The 16,129-nt window shown below is 39.5% G+C and overlaps 1 protein-coding gene across 3 annotated transcripts in view; it reads left to right on the forward strand.

The window, feature by feature from the left end:
* Positions 1 to 16,129, forward strand: part of COL4A2 (collagen type IV alpha 2 chain) — a 188,051-nt gene that overhangs the window by 48,739 nt on the left and 123,183 nt on the right. The window lies entirely within an intron of this gene.

Raw genomic sequence — 16,129 nt, forward strand, 5'->3', positions numbered from 1 at the left:
GGGCATGTTCTTCTCTACTGGAACAAACAATAATATAATACAAAATTGCGTCAATGTATACTACTTTCTTAATAAATTAAGAATAATGCTAACTATCTTAAGCATCTTTTCTCTTACTCATTGTTATGAATATATGCCTGTATATGTATCTATAATGCAACTATGTTTTATACCTATACATAAATATAGGTTTTATAAAAGTATTACATAGAGAAAACATAGTTGCATTCATACTGCAATATAGATATTCAAACTAGAAGGCACCAACCTCATACCACTGAGAATCATTCTAATTTTTTAAATTCTTCTTATTTCCTGAATGTCCTTTATATAACCCATTTCATAGATAAGAGAAGAAAGATCACCCCGAATTATTATAACAGCTGGTAGAATTTGAACTGATAAGGGGTTTAATGTGTTCAATCAGAGTGACCTCTCAATCTGTTTCCATCAAATCTGATGGCTGAGTCTTGACATTACTGATCTTAAAAAAAGGTACTGTTTATACAGAGCCCAGCACAAATAATGCCCCTTTTTTATTACAAAATCATAAGCGTATAATTCTGTAACATAACAGTATCATACTCAAGCATACCATATGACATTTTAGGGGAAACATTCAAACTAAAACTATAAATTATTACACCCATATTATTACTCTACCAACCACACTCAAGCAGGCCTTACTTCCCCCAGACCCTGTACATGTGTTTAAGACCATGTTGGTGTGTGGCAGTGTGAACAGCAGTATTTTGCTTTATGATAGGGGTTTTTGAGTCTTTATGCTTTGGAATCATGCATTTTCCTCTAGGACCCATGCTTTTCCAATGCCAGGATGTTAGAGGCAATTGCAAATTCTTGCCCGCATTGCCCTGTCTTTGGAAACAGAAATTACTACAGTCCTCAGGTATTCCAATGAGTTTCACCAGCATGAATCCTGGAATCAGTTTCTAAAGTAGCCATTCCCCATCTCCACCCCAAAGGAGGAAAGACCACCTTGCTGGCCTTGGGCTCTGTGGTTGGATGTTACAGCATTCATCCTTCCTGAGTCCCCTCCAAAAATCAAGTAAGTCAACAGTCCCCAACCTTCTTGGCACCAGGGACCAGTTTCGTGGAAGACAACTTTTCCATGTACCAGTGGTTGCAGGGTTAGGGGGCAGGTGCTGAACAGGAGATAGAGCTCGGGCAGTAATGCAAGTGAAGCTTCCCTCCTTTGCCTGCCACTCTCCTCCTGCTGGGCATCCCGGTGTCTAACAGACCATGGACCAGCATCAGTCTGTGGCCCGGGATTAAGTAAACTTATAATAGGGAACCCCTTTTTAAATGTAGTGGTTGTGTTTAATAACATGTGACTGATCATTTTTTAATAGCAAAGTCACAGTGAGGAGCTTCTTTGCCACTAGATCGAAGCTTCCATCTCCATGTGCTGTATTTCTCATGAGTTTATTCCTTTGAGTTTAATCCTCAAAACAATTTCTTGTCATCGTCTTCCTAAGGGGCTCCTCTCTCTGGGAGTGGGGACTTGACACTTTAGGACTGTCTTGCTAAAGTTCCTTTGTCAGCATTTAACAAGGATACATATTTTTTAAATATATGAAAGCCATTCCATGAGATTTAAAATGCCCCTGGGGTCCTTTGTAATAGATTTCCCCAGCAATGCTTCTGGAGCGGTGGAGTGTCTGACTGCAGAGCTCTCCCCACCCCAAGCCCTTGCTGGCCTTATATGGGCTCAGGGAAGATGAATTGGTGGTGTGCAGACCTCTGCGAGACTCGCCTTTGTGGGAGGGAGTTCGAGTCTAGAGGGACTCTGCATTCTTCTCCATGTGATCAGCCAGACAGGAACCGAACAAACTGAGGAGAAGGTTACTTTGGTCCACGTTTTTCACTTCATACAATTCTTTACTTAATCTGGAACCAATGTATTGATATTTCCCATGGTGCTTTTACAAGAATTTTGTTCTTCAATAAAGCTTGCTCATTCTGATTATTTTGATAGGTAATACCACCTACATAGCAATATACTCTTATAAAAATGTCAAAGGTCTTTTCAAAGAGGTTATTAAAAGGAAGATTTATAAGGGTCTCTAGGTCACTCTAATATAGTAAGTTTACAGTACAGGCATTGAACCTTTTTTTGTCCCACCATCCTTAATTAAGAAAATACCTTGAGCCTGTTCCTCTACATTGACAAGTGAAGTAGAAACATGACACCTTCTGGTTGACATCATGAGTGTGAGCACTCCAGAACCTGGTGTGGGCTTGGCTTGCCTGTATTCAGACAGGCTATGAGTACTGATCGAATTAAGTTGAGATTTGGCAATTGTCCGGGTAGTTTGTGTAAGAGACAGAGCCAAATGATACCCTGCTGTGGGGCCTGGCCTGCGGGACCCACTGTCCGTGGTGTTCAGATGGCTGTCCTCTTCACACTGCATGGTGGTCCACACCGCCCTCAGTGCTGGACCGAGACTCACACTGCTATGGCCCACACAGATCCAGGTCGGCTGGTTTTAACAGCCAGTACCCATTGTGCCCAACTGATTCAAGGGTGCTATTGAATATTAGTAAGATGGCGGAAATGACTCGTGGTAAAAAGTAAGGGAAAAACCTGCTGAGGAGAGATAAATCATGCCCTTTATCATTTTCTGTGGGGTAAACCTAGTATATTACTGAAGATACGTATTGTTAGGATAATTGCATATACTTCATTAAATCATTTATTAAGATGTAGTGTTAATTCCAGTTCTACAAACCTGGCATATGTATATTAAATATTTGCTGATTACAAATTTCCTTAAATGTGTTCCTGTAGAAAGCAGGGCTACTTCTGCTTGTGGCTTGATAGTATATTTTTTAAGTAATGTAATGCATAAAAATAGCAGTTGGATGGATTTTGCTGTTCAGGGAGCTATGTGCAGAATTTGTTCTTTCCCACAGCTTCCCCTGGGGTCCCTTGCTATATATTTTCCCCATGGTGCTACGGTAGCGGTGATGACAATGCCTGGCTGCAGAACCCTCCCCTCCCCAAGCAGGCAGCTAGCTCAGCCTTACATGGGCATGGGGTAGAGTTCATTCGTTCCTTGCCATGGTGACAGCCAACATCAGGAACTGTACGTTACTGGATAACTTTTGGACTGTAAGCAAAAATTACAAATATACTATGGATTCCAATTCCAAATGAATTCTCATGTTACTGAATGAATAAGCTCTGTGTAAAATGTGTCATGCCTGATTCTCCACCCCCGAGGAAGTTGGCAGTGGACTGTCCCAGAGAGAGAATAGTTTCTCACAGGCAGAACTACACACAGCCCCGTGGATAATTCCCGTAGGCCAGTAGCTGGAGTATGGACAGGCGGGAACTGTGGCCCGGCTGCCTGTGCGCTCCCTGGTCTGAGCCGGGTGATCTAGCCTAAGTCCTCTAGTCCCCACAGGAGGGTAGAAGGAGATTGACATCGGGGATAAATGGCTTATTCCAATCTGGGTCCAGAACAAAACTCAAGCTTTCAGACTTTTTGATGAGCTCTTTTTCCAATACGTTACTCTTTTGTCTCTATACTCCTCTTGCCAGATGTTGACCTATATGAAGGGGATTCTCCAGGGTGGTGGGAAGGGAAACAGGTAGAGATGAAAAGATCTCTCTAAACTGAGATGTAGTCTTGCTGATAATAGAATCTCCTATCATGTGTTACTAATCATAAACCTTACCCTTAAATGAGTATAACCAAGATTTCAAAATAAAACTGAATTTTATTTGAAATGGCTCAATATAAATCTGAAAACTGGTAGACCATTGCGGTGCTATGGAGAAATACTCAGTTCAGAATGTACACTGTGTACTGCGTACAATGGATAATTCCCGTAGGTTTCCATTAGCAATGTGACCATCTATCTTAGTTATTTTAGGGTACTTGCATGTGTTGAATAAAAACTGCAGTGCTGCTGTGACTCTTTTCAAAACTGCTGCTTTGTTTCAGGCAAATACTTTTTAACGGTATGCTTCCCATACTTAACGGAAGTCATCTCCAATATGTAATGCATTATCACAGCCCAGAAGAGGCAAAGAATTATTTAGAAACAGTGCCTGGCTTCCAGGTTTTTATAACCCTTGTCTACACATAGCTCTGAACCACTTTCAAAATCGTGTGGTTATTTTTAGTGTGCCTTGGGAACAACAGTGGTTCTGGCATATCCAATGCCACAGTAGCCAAAGCAACTCGATCACTTATATATTTTCTTCAGAGAAAATAGTGTTTCTGCAGATTTAAACATGCCCCCCTAACTTGTACATCATATATAGTGATGCATTTTTAAAAAGTGGTATTTCCTTTTATGTCTGCCATTGTAGGAAGAACCCAGCCCCCTTTTGGCAATGGAATTTTATATTTCTTCAGCACTGAAATATGTATTTTTTTATCGTCTGTGTGCAAAGCACTTGTCTAAGTGAACAGTGGGAAGGATGCCCTGAACAGCAAAGGCCCTGAGATAAAGGTGTGCCTGATGTGTCTAAGAGACAGCGAGGAAGCCAGGGTGACTCTAGCTGGGCAAGGAAAGAGAGACTCATGGAAGGTGAGGTTCAAGACAGAAGGTTAGGACAGCGAGAATATTCTGTAAGAGTCTTGGAGACCATCTGACTGAGTGAGGTGAAAAGCCATTCGGCAGGCTTCTTTAGAATAGTTATGTGATTTATAACTTACTCAAGTTGCAGAGATCTCCATGCAGGGAAGGTGTGAGGTTCATATTTTGATGATTCATTCACTTAGGGTCCAGTTTTAGTCAAAGAAAATGCCGTGAGACTTGGCCCATAGCAAAGACTAAGTAATTGGCTACTAAAGTTTAAAAATAAATTTATTCATTCAACAGATATTTGTTGCAAACCTCTCATGATGTAGGCTCCGTCTAGGCACAGGGACTATAGAAGTAAGCAAAGCAGTCAGTGCCCCTCATCTTTTGGAGCTGATATGTTAGTGCTGTGCTCACCAAAAGAATTTTCTGAGAAGATAGAAATATTCTTCACAAGGGAAGACCAAAAAAGGCATACTTTATTTTTTTAATTGTGTATTTATTCTTACATGTTTAAACTTCAGTCACCTTCAATGTACTCTCCATCTGATGTAATACACCTATTGAGATTTTTTTTCAATTGCTCAAAACAGTTTTTGAACTCGTCAATTTTAATGCCTTTTAGTGCTTTTGCCATTTTTTTGGCACCTCTTCCACATAAGCAAAACATTTCCCTTTAAGTACTTTTTTCATCTGGGGAAACAAAAAAAATATTACTGGGATGCGATTGGGTGAATAGGGAGGGTTGGGCATGGGGGTCATGTCATTTTTTGGCCAAAAACTGCTGAATACTCAGCACAGTGTGGGCAGGTGTGCTTGTAAATCACCTATCATGAAATGGACAAATACATTCAAAGATTGAGTCTTCCAAAAAAATTCACTGAAGCTGAACACAGACTCTCACAACAATGCCAGCTGGTGCACTGATACAGTTGGGTTCCTAGAATACTCACCTAGCAGGGAAGTCTGTACTATAAGGGACTTGCCCTCCAGAAGACAATTCTGTTTTGGGGATGTTCCCCCTCATGTATTCTTTACCATGGCAATTTGAGCATTTGAAGTGTGGCTAATAAAATGGACAAACTGAATTTTAAATTTGATTTACTTTTAGTTAATTCAAATTGAATAGACCCATGTGAGCAGTGGCTACCATATTGAAGATCATAGTTCTAGTAGGTATGGAAGTGGGGAGTGGAAAAAAGAGCCAAAAACTTAACAGTGAAGATGTAAGAATATTCTGGATATTATATCCTAGACAAAAATAAAACAATAAAAAGTCAGAGTTTCATGAAAGTAAGACCAAGATTTGTAACCTGCTGGGCTTATACCTTTACAAAAAAGATGTTATCTCAAAGTATATATATATATATATATATATATATATATATATATATATATCTCCACAAGTACAGCACATTAAAAATGGCATAGGTACAGAATGTGTCCATAAGCCAGTCTGGAAGATTTTCTTAATTGATTCGTCACCACATCCTCCATCTCACTGCATGGCCTCTTAGGGAAACTGTATTTTGTGTGTTTCCAAGTTGAGCTCTGATCAAGGTGCTTCCATCCTGAAAACTCCTTGTCTGGTTTCTTCCCCTCAGGAGACCTTTAGTAATCCAATCCCCAGCTTCAGAATGTAACATAACTCCTGCCTTCTTTCCTGCAAGATTAAGTAAGCATTTTCTTAAAGTAAAAATTTTAATGAACTCTTGTAGAAATGACTTAATTATGCAGCTGAGGAAGACAATGACAAGCCTAAACACTTTTTAAAAAGATTTTTATTTATTTATTTTTAGAGAGAAGGGAAGGAGAAAGAAAGGGAGAAACATCGATGTGCAAGATACATTGATCAGTTGCCTCTCGCATGCCCCTAACTGGGGACCTGACCCGCAATTCAGGCATGTGCTCTGAGATTCAAATGGCGACCTTTTGGTTCACAGGCCAGCACTCAATCCACTGAGCCACACCAGCCAGGGAAAAATACTTAATTTCAAAAGAACCATTATAAAATTCACCAGATTTGATGGAAAATTGACCGGTTCAAAACCCACATAAAAGGATGAAATTTTACCACTACCTCACTAAATTAACTCAAAGAGCATCATTAGAGACAAAAATTAGTGCTTAGGGGAAAAATTGATTCCCATGATCATTGAAATTATTATTTCCTTTATCTGAAGCATGACAGACTTTACCCTGGATTCTGTTGTTTCCTACCAGCAAAATAGATTGTTAAACAACAGGAATCATGAAAATCATTGGTGAAAACGAATCACAGTGGTTGTAATTAATAGAAATTGCCCATGACACAGCAGGGAAGCAGGTATTTGATAGATAATGTCGTCAGCAGAGAACACATTTACACTAGGCATAGTTCAATGATCAATAATGAAGCATTGGCACACCGATGTCTTTGTACCTGAGTGGAGAGGAAGAATTTTCAATGTTTTCATATTTTGTTTATTCATCTTTTCCTTTTCCGATGGGTACTGGACACATACAGACCAAAAATTGCTTGGCAGCCTACATCATTGTCCTTCATAAGGAAAAAAACCAGGCTGCACTCTTGATTTCAGGTGTTGCTGATGGAAGATAATTGCCTCAGTGTCTCAGACACCACGAATCTTTAGTGAGGTGTCTATACCTGGGAATGCAGGGGAAGCCACTGTCTCTTTCTGGGAAAACCACACACCCATATCCATACATTTCCCTCTGAATATATATCCAAACAGACTATAGAGTAAAAATTTTCAGAGCTCAGGCAAAAGAGAACAAACAAGAGAGAAAAGTTAACCCTTTTTTAAACCTAGGCAGGTCCCTGTTCCACCAGACATAAACTGTCATCAGATGTTTTGTTTTGTTTGTTTTGTTTTGTTTTGTTTTGTTTTAAAGATAGGAAAGCAGGAATGTTAATGGTGGCCTGGCTTTTGCAGAAACACAAAAATGACCCCATGAGGCAGCCAGACTGGTCCGAGCAGATGGAGGAGGAGGAGCTTGCATGAGCTTCTCACAGATTTTGTGTGGCGACCTCAGCAAGCAAAACCTCAGAGGGACAGGCTGTCCACACCGGCCGCTGTCACTAAGAATGGTGAACTGTTAGCTGGGTTTTGGTCTGAAGTTGACAGTTCTGGGAAAATGACCTTTCATGGCTTCAAGGAAAACATAACCAGGATAATGATGGTGATAACTATTCAGCATCTTGATCGAAAACCCCACAGACTCCAACAGACTGTTGATAAACTCAGCTAAGAGAAGTGAATATTTCTACTGTTCTTTAAAACCAAACTAAAGCTCTTCTTTTAGAAATCTTTCATTTTTCCTACCTCTTGACAGAATGTTGTGACAAGTATAGCATTAAAGCATTTCCCCCTTTCTGTTAGACAAGGAACCCGGATCCTCAAAGACCTTTGTTTCATTTTATTCACTTCTGATTCATTCTTAGTAAACAATTGCAGGATTTCTAAAAAGACCAGTGCAAAAATCTTACCAAGCATGGTATACTTTCTAAAAGCCACTCTGAAAATAGAAGTTTTTTTGAATTTGTCTTCCCCCTCCCAGTAGGAAGAGAGTGTCTAAGGTTGTTGAGTCTTCGCCTGGAAAAGTGTAAGACCTTCCCCATCCAAGTAATATCCACTGTCCTTTAGAGTTGGACTGTCTGTACAAGAGGCTAAATGCTCTTGAAGTCTAAGAACTCTTGCTTCAGATTGTTCCTATAATAAAGAGAAAACTAACAGATTGTTTTGTAGAGTTTTGAAATTACTTTTTGTTTCCTTCCAGAAATAGTAAAATAATAACCAGAATCAAATGTTAAGAAATGATCAAATCAAATAACATATGCACATTTTCTTCACTGAGAGGCCTTTTGAATTTGTTACCTAAATGTACACATACTGGGGGTACCTCAAGAAGCAGGAAGCCGGGATCATCTTATTTCTGCCTTATTTTCACCTTCTTTAATCAGGGGGAACTACCTGTGTCCTTAATAGGCAAAGTCAAAGATGCTACCGACATCACTGCCAATAGGATAAACATTAATTTATTTTTAACTACTTTAGGCATTTCCAGTCTTTCTTAAGAAACTGCTCAACCTGAGACAGCCTGCCATTCTGAGCCCTCTGGTATCCCCCCTGCCAAACTATTCTGTTGTGATGTAGACAACCGAATCATTCAAGTTGTCAGATGTCTGACTCATTTGGAAAATATAAAGAGACCTTCAAAAGGGCCTATGTTTCCACTAATTAGAGAGATCAAAATATTTCTGTCCCTTCTCCCTTTATGTCCAGTGTAGAAGTTTAAATCCTAGAAGAACTGAATCAGGAATAGACTCCAGTAACCCAACAGAAGCCCTATATTGGTAGTAAATAGCTTTCTCCTAAGCCACCATGAGGACCTTAAAAATCCTGCTATAGGAACAAAAGTTTTTGCATCCAAAACACTCTTAGGGTAGATAATTCTTAAAGATTTCAAACCAGAAAGGGGCGGTGGGGGGAAGCCAAACAAAAGGAAACGGAAATAATTAATACTGGGTAAATAATTTCTTTGGCCTAATAAGTTTTTGGCTGCATTGTCAGCATCAGTATTTTTTATTAAATTGTTGTCTTTATAAGGCACTATAACTGCTCTTCAAGCTCAAAGTCTGTTTTAAATAAAGAAATAGAAGGATGAATGGACTTTATGGTGAGGTTGGACTCTCTGTAATAAAAATAAAGGGCTGGCATGTTTAGCTCTTCACAGTAGCAGTTATTTTTAAGAAAATACACTGAATGGTGAGGATCGCGTTTTTAAAGCCTTGTGAAGATGGGAGATATGTTTCAAGAGAGTCCTAATGTCAAGATCAGTTTTGTGCACTGCACACATATTTAACATCTGCTGAAACTAGCCTTTCTTAGATTTGGTAAAAGACACACTGCCATGGCCTTTGAGGACAAATGAATGTGCAAAGATTTGGAACAAAATTAACGGAATGCTGTGACTCTCCAGGAAGCAGTTCTCTCTTGGTCCTGTTGCTTTTAGCATCCATCCTACTCTTTTCAACCCCACTCAGGGAGGTGGCAAGTCTTATAACTAAGCAACAAGGATACACTGAGGACAGAACTCACAAATCTTTCTCAAGATTTTCCTGTATGTTCCCACAGCCCCAAGCAACACCTCTGCAACCCAAAAGAGAAGATTGAATAAGTAACCCAAGTGATTCAAGCACAACTCTGAAACAGGAAGGCCTTAGGGTAAATTTATTTAACACCTGATATTTTACAAATATTTGCACTTCTCTTTATTGAATGGAGGAATTATTTGTCTAGTACACTGACAAGCCTTCTCCCCAACATCATACCCAGGAAGGATGGAAGAATACGTCTGAGAAAGATGAATAATCTTCTGTTCTTTGCAGGCTATATGGAAGGAAGTTGGGCAGATTTCCTGGGTAATTTAACAGGAGAAAAAAATAAACCTCGGCATAGATTTATATACATCTAGAGTAAAATTTCTTTTTAAAGCACCTCAATTAATGTAATTTATATTATTGCAAGAGGAAACAACCTAACTCCTAAAAGTTAAACTAAAATGTTCAACTCTTCTTCAAAAACGAAATCAGAATTTGCCTTTGAGGTTTTCATATAGCATTGAGTCCTGCTTAAAATTTCAAAATGATAAGGCTCACCACGTAACTCCACTTAAAAGGAAGCCAGTGGTAGACATGCCATTGATAACAAATAAAGTAACCATATTTGAGGCCCTTGAATGTTTCTTTCTATCCCTTATCAGCTTTACATTTTTCTCAGAAATGATTTCTCCTCTAGCCAGTGTTTTTTCGTGAACTTGTTTTTCCTTTAAAGAGTAAATTTTGAAACCAAGGATGCCAGGGGAATAACATTAGCCTGCTTCTCAAGAGTTGTGTAAGAGATGACTAAAGACCATCCTGAAAACCTAGAATTACCCTCTCCAAGTCAGAGAATAGAGTTATATTAGTGCCATAATTGTATCATATTTAAACAGTCTTTTTTTACCGTGAGATTGTGTTTATTAAAGCTGGGGATGGTAAAACAAGGAAGGGCTTACTGTCAGTCAACTAGAGGCAAGGAAAAAGGGGTTGAACTAAATAATAGCATTAGGATGTTTAATTTGAAATACAAGAAGGCTAAAATAATGCAGTTAGTGACAGTAGAGCTATTTGAATACCTTCAAGTTGGTCCGAAGGTTGTGGGTTATTGTTAAGCTGAATACCTTCAGATGACACCACCAGAATGACCATGGTAGCCTGCAGGAGGTAGCTCCCCACCACGGCATGTCCTACGGCTACTATTGCCAAAGCTCTTGAGAAAGTTGCAGCGCAGGACAAGTTTAGCTCTGACACACACCTGCTTCCTCGTCAGGAGCCCCACCCTCCTATCGCACACCACAAATACACACAGGCTTAGATGACAAGCCTCCAGCATTCCACTCCAACTGCAAAGCTCCTCGTACTGCATCAAGCGAGCTTCTCTCCTGTCATTTCTTTACCAACCTCCAGTCAAAACCTCATTTCCTCCAGATGTACTGACTCGGTAGAATTTAGGGAAGAACATGAGCTCCTGAGCTTGTTCATATTAAAGTACTGATTGTTGCTTTCACTGCATCTCTGACTCCTTGACCAACTGTTCATATGAAAACAGTCACCTCCTTCTAATCATCTTTGAGTTGCTCACTTCCCTTCTGTTGTCTGGCCTTCAGATTTGAGCTCAGCGTTCTGTGACCTAGTTGCCTGTCCAACGAGAAGTAAAGTGACACTATTTGCTCCCTGGATCTGGATGCTACTCTTCTACAACACTGTCTTAAAATCATGGCACCTTCTCATACCTAACGTGTCACTTGGACTGCTTCATAAGCATTGTGTTTGTATCGAAAAATCTTTAGTATTTTGTCGTGTTCCTCTTTGCTTTTGCTTCCTGACCTTTGGTCTTCCATTTGTGTGATTAATTTTTGAAACTTGATCCAGGATTTTGCTTTGATTCCTGTGAAATTATTGAAAGTTGCAGCTAAAGTTTCTGATTTGGAGATGGGGGAAATGAGGTCTTGGTATTTTATCTCTCTACTTTACTTGTCTAAGATGGATCTACTTCAAACACAGACTTTCCATGAGGATGGCTACTAACCAAAAAAGAGATTTCTCAATGTTAATTGCCACTGGTATTTTTAGGATTTTATTTTGAGGGTAGCATTGATGAAAATGGATATGTAGCCATCTGCATACCCTCGAGTGGAATAATCAGACCAAGGAAGTAAACAAAAAGAACTTTGTGGATGAAAATGAACTCCTCAATTCCAGAAGATTAAAAAGGCTTCTTTAGTAGAAGGAAATAAAATTTAACAAAAAGGAGACCCTTCAAAAATGTCAGCTATCTTGGAAGGAAAGATGAGTAATGGAAATCCCATGTTGATCAGAAAGATGAATAGATTAGTCCTTTGAACTGGCATTTGTGGAGGATGAGGGACTCTGCACTGTCTCCTGCCTCTTTTCCTAGCAGTCACTGAAGGAGCAAAAGAAAGTTCCTAGAGTCAGATCATTCTCCTTGGGATTAAAATATGTACAATATAATAAATAAGCTTGGGATTTTGAAATGTAAGTGGGCTGTTTTCCTAATTTCTCTCCCTGATAGTTTATTACTGATGTATAAAAATGCAACCAACTTCTGAATACTTATTTTGTATCCTTCTACTTTACTGAATCCATTTATTCATCCTAGTAGTTTTTTGGTGGAATCTTTAGGGTTCTCTATATTTAGTATCATGTCATCTGCGAGTAATGACAGGCTTACTTCTTCCTCTCCAATTTGGATGCCTTTTATTTCTTTTTCTTGTCTGATTTCTGTGGCTAGGACTTCCAATACTGTGTTGAACAAAAATGGTGAAAATTGACAGCCTTATATTTTTCCTAATTTTCAGGAAATCTCTTTCAGCTTTTCTGTATTAAGTATGATGTTAGCTGTTGGTTTGTCATATGTGTCCTTTATTATGTTGAGGTATGTGCCCTATATTACCACTTTGCTGAGAGTTTTTGTCATAAATAGGTGCTGGATTTTGTCAGATGCTTTTTCTGCATCCGTTGGTAGGATCATATGGTTTTTATCCTTTTGTTTCTGGGGTGTGTCATTAATGGATTTGTGGATATTGAGCCAACCTGGCATCCCAGGAATAAATCCCACTTAATTTATTGCTTCATGATTTGTAATGTATTGCTGAATTTCGTTTGCAAATATTTTGCTGAGGATTTTTGCATCTATGTCCATCAGGTGTATTGGCCTATAGTTTTTTTGTAATGTCTTTGTCTGGTTTTGAAATAGAGTAATGCTGGCTTCATAAAATGAACTTGGGAGCCTTTTCTCCTCTTGAATTTGTTGAATCATTTGAAAAGGATAGGTGCACAATCAGTTTTTGTTGCACCAAGAAAGAGCTCAACACAGGGACAGTGGTGGCCATCCCTGCGGCCCTTGTCCTAAAGCCAGACAACTCAGTTTCTCCCTGTTTTTCTCAGGCACCCCCCAAGCCTCTGTACCTCCACTGGAGTCAGTGTGAGCTCCTGCAACCAAGAGTTTGCACATGGGCCCGTCCAGAGGATGCCTGGGTTTCCACAAGTCTTTTGTCTCGGTCAGACAGCCTGTTATGTGGGCTCTTCTTCCCGGCACTGGTATCCCAGGCTGGGGAGCCCAGCATGGGACTGAGAACTTACTCCTCAGGGGGGCCCTACAGCTCAAATATCCCTCCAGATTTTCAACTGCTACACATAGGTGTGAGCCAGCTTGTTTCGGGTCTCTACCAGTCTTTACGTGGCTTCGTCTTTATACTCTTAGTTGTAACACTTCTGTTTAGCTAGTCTTCATATGGTTGTCCAGTAGCTTGGTGTACAATTTAGTTATGGTTTTGGTGTGGTCTCGGGAGGGGGTAAGTACAGTGTCTACCTACTCTGCCATCTCCAGTGTGTATTTTTAATCCCCTGAAACTTTCTAGAGTACACTATTGTCTTTTTACATTTATCAAGTTTTCACATCAAACCTAGTCTAGATGTTCCTAAACACTGTGAACAAGTATTGATAAATATTTTCAAAAGCACCAAGTGTTCTTGATGTACTTCTACTTTTCGCATTAATATTCCGCATTCTTTGGGGAGTATTTTGGGAGGTGGCATTATCCTATAGGATTACTCTAGAATTAAACTTTTCTGCCTATGGTCTGACATTGGCTGTTTGAGGAATTTGCTGTCATTCCCAACTCCACCAGTTATTGTCCCATTAATCTCTATATTCTGTTGGCTTTTCATCAACAGGAACTCTCAGAATAAACTAAGAGGGAGTTGGCTCAAGAGGGGAAAGGAGGCAGGAGGCTGTGGGCATGACCAGGATCACATTCCTACTCTGAGTAGCTAGGGGAACTCCCTTGCTTTTTGCTTTTTGAAAATAAGGACGCCATATCTCACCCTGAGACTTTCCATGTGTTCTTACTACTTCTCACAGAAACTTGAAACATGAAAGAAGCATGTGCAATTGGAAATTTCAAGAAGTAATTGACACCAGTGCCACTGATTTCCCACGCCAGGCATGCTAAAGCCCCTACCCACCATTGAGGTGGATCCTTTGAAAGACCCTGCACAAGGGTGGGGTCAAGCACAAAGAGAAAAACTTTTCCAAAACCTTTCAACAGACTTTTTTGTTTAAACAAAAAACGTTTCTGTCTCTGAAGATCAAACCAGATTGACCCAATTTTTCCTTGGTGTGATTTGTGAGCTATTTCAGAATCTCCTAAGTCTCTTTTTGAGAGGTCAGGGATGTGGAAAAGAGCAGGGTCATCCTGTGTCATTTTCTCTGCAAATGTTCAGTGTTGTGCTATTGTTTCAAATTTAGAAACACTTCAAAGTTTCTACGTATATAATTGTGATACTTTTTTTAACATGTTATTTCTGGAAGAAATAACATTTCTGTTATTGTTGTTGTCTATAAAATTTTCTCCTGTTGTCACTAGACATAATCTGAAAAGACAGAAAATTCTCCACTTAAACTATAGATACTACACTGATATTTTTGTGCAGTGCCTTAAATCTTGTTGTGTGGTCACTGCAGTAAAGTGTATATTATTTTAAAACCATCATATGAAATAGTCATTAGTATTTTTTTCCATTTAAAAAAAAGCAGGTGTTTCCTATGCCTTTTTGGCAGCTTTTGTTGTTTGTCTTTTGTTTGTGTGTCTAAGTTTCCCATTGTCTGGAGCGTGCACAGTGCCCATTGTGAAGGTCATTGTCCTGGCTCACATGGTTTTATTTCCAAAATTCGGTATGGATTCTGGTGTACGTTAGCCGGTATGGAACAATCTACCCCATTTTTAATACCATGTGGTTTAGTAACTAAACGGTTTATTTTTGTACACATACTATTTCTAAAAGTTGGGATGTCCGCTACCTGTTTTTGCAATTAATAAGGAATCATAATGATTTTATTGTGAGTTTCTCCCACCATTGCTCTTTTCATGGGGGCATCTGTTCCACTTTCATAGCGCACTTGGGCCACACAATGCCCATATTAATGTAAAATCCCAAACTTCAGGACTCGCCGTCCAGTCAGTATCAGTTATATTGCAAAAATATCTTGTAAGTAGGGAAATGTTCTCAAAATGTTAGCCTTCTTCACCTTCACAGTGTTGGTGTTTCATTGGACCTTTAGTAGTAGCTAATACATTTTCAAGAATATGTTTTTTCTTACCTTCATAGAGAGTCTATTGTAAAAGGATTTTAGTAGTGAGGCACTTGACAGCTCTGCTTTAAAAAGTGAAAAAATATCTCACAGAAGAGTCTTCACAATGGGATCAATTAATAACAAATTTGAATCAGCCCTTATACTCAAAACACTGACTAAGAAATTCAGCAACACTTAACAGTTAAAAAAATGGCCCTCTCTCCTGCACTTGTGTGCAGCGTAGTTCCATCACAGAGGGCACTTCCCGTGTTGAGTGACATGGCCTCCAGGTCTGGACACTGCCGGCAGATGTTTAGCTGTGCACGTTTAGCTATAGATGTTTAGCTATTGATGGAAATAGCCAAGCAGCAGAGCTTGAGGACTGGGATCCAAGGTACCTCTGAAATTCAATCTTTCCAGCACTGCCAAACTTTGAGAATGATCACATCTTCATACCTCCATCTTCCAACATCTGTTGAATTGACTACTTCTCTCTGTGTTTTCCTTACCCCCCCTTTAATGGTAGGTTAGGGGACCATGTGCCAAGGGGAAGCACCAGTTTTATTTTTACACTTTTTTTTTTGATTCCATGACTCTCTAAAGAGATACCACAGTCCTCTATAGCCGTGGTCCGATTTGGCATGTCTGCAGCATAGACTAAGAACCCTGGAGTAACTCCACAAATTATCCATCTCAAGAATTTTCAGCTGAACTGGACTTTTATTAAGAAAACAATGGTAACTGGATCCTGTTCAATTTTAGCACATGATATGAATTTATAGAAAAGTAAAAACAGAAATGATGTCCAGTTGGGGCACTATGGGTTGTAATGATACTCGGTACTTATTGATGGTTTATCATGGGCGAGGTAC

This window comes from Phyllostomus discolor, chromosome 11, assembly GCF_004126475.2.
Source record: "Phyllostomus discolor isolate MPI-MPIP mPhyDis1 chromosome 11, mPhyDis1.pri.v3, whole genome shotgun sequence".
Taxonomy (NCBI): Eukaryota; Metazoa; Chordata; class Mammalia; order Chiroptera; family Phyllostomidae; genus Phyllostomus; species Phyllostomus discolor.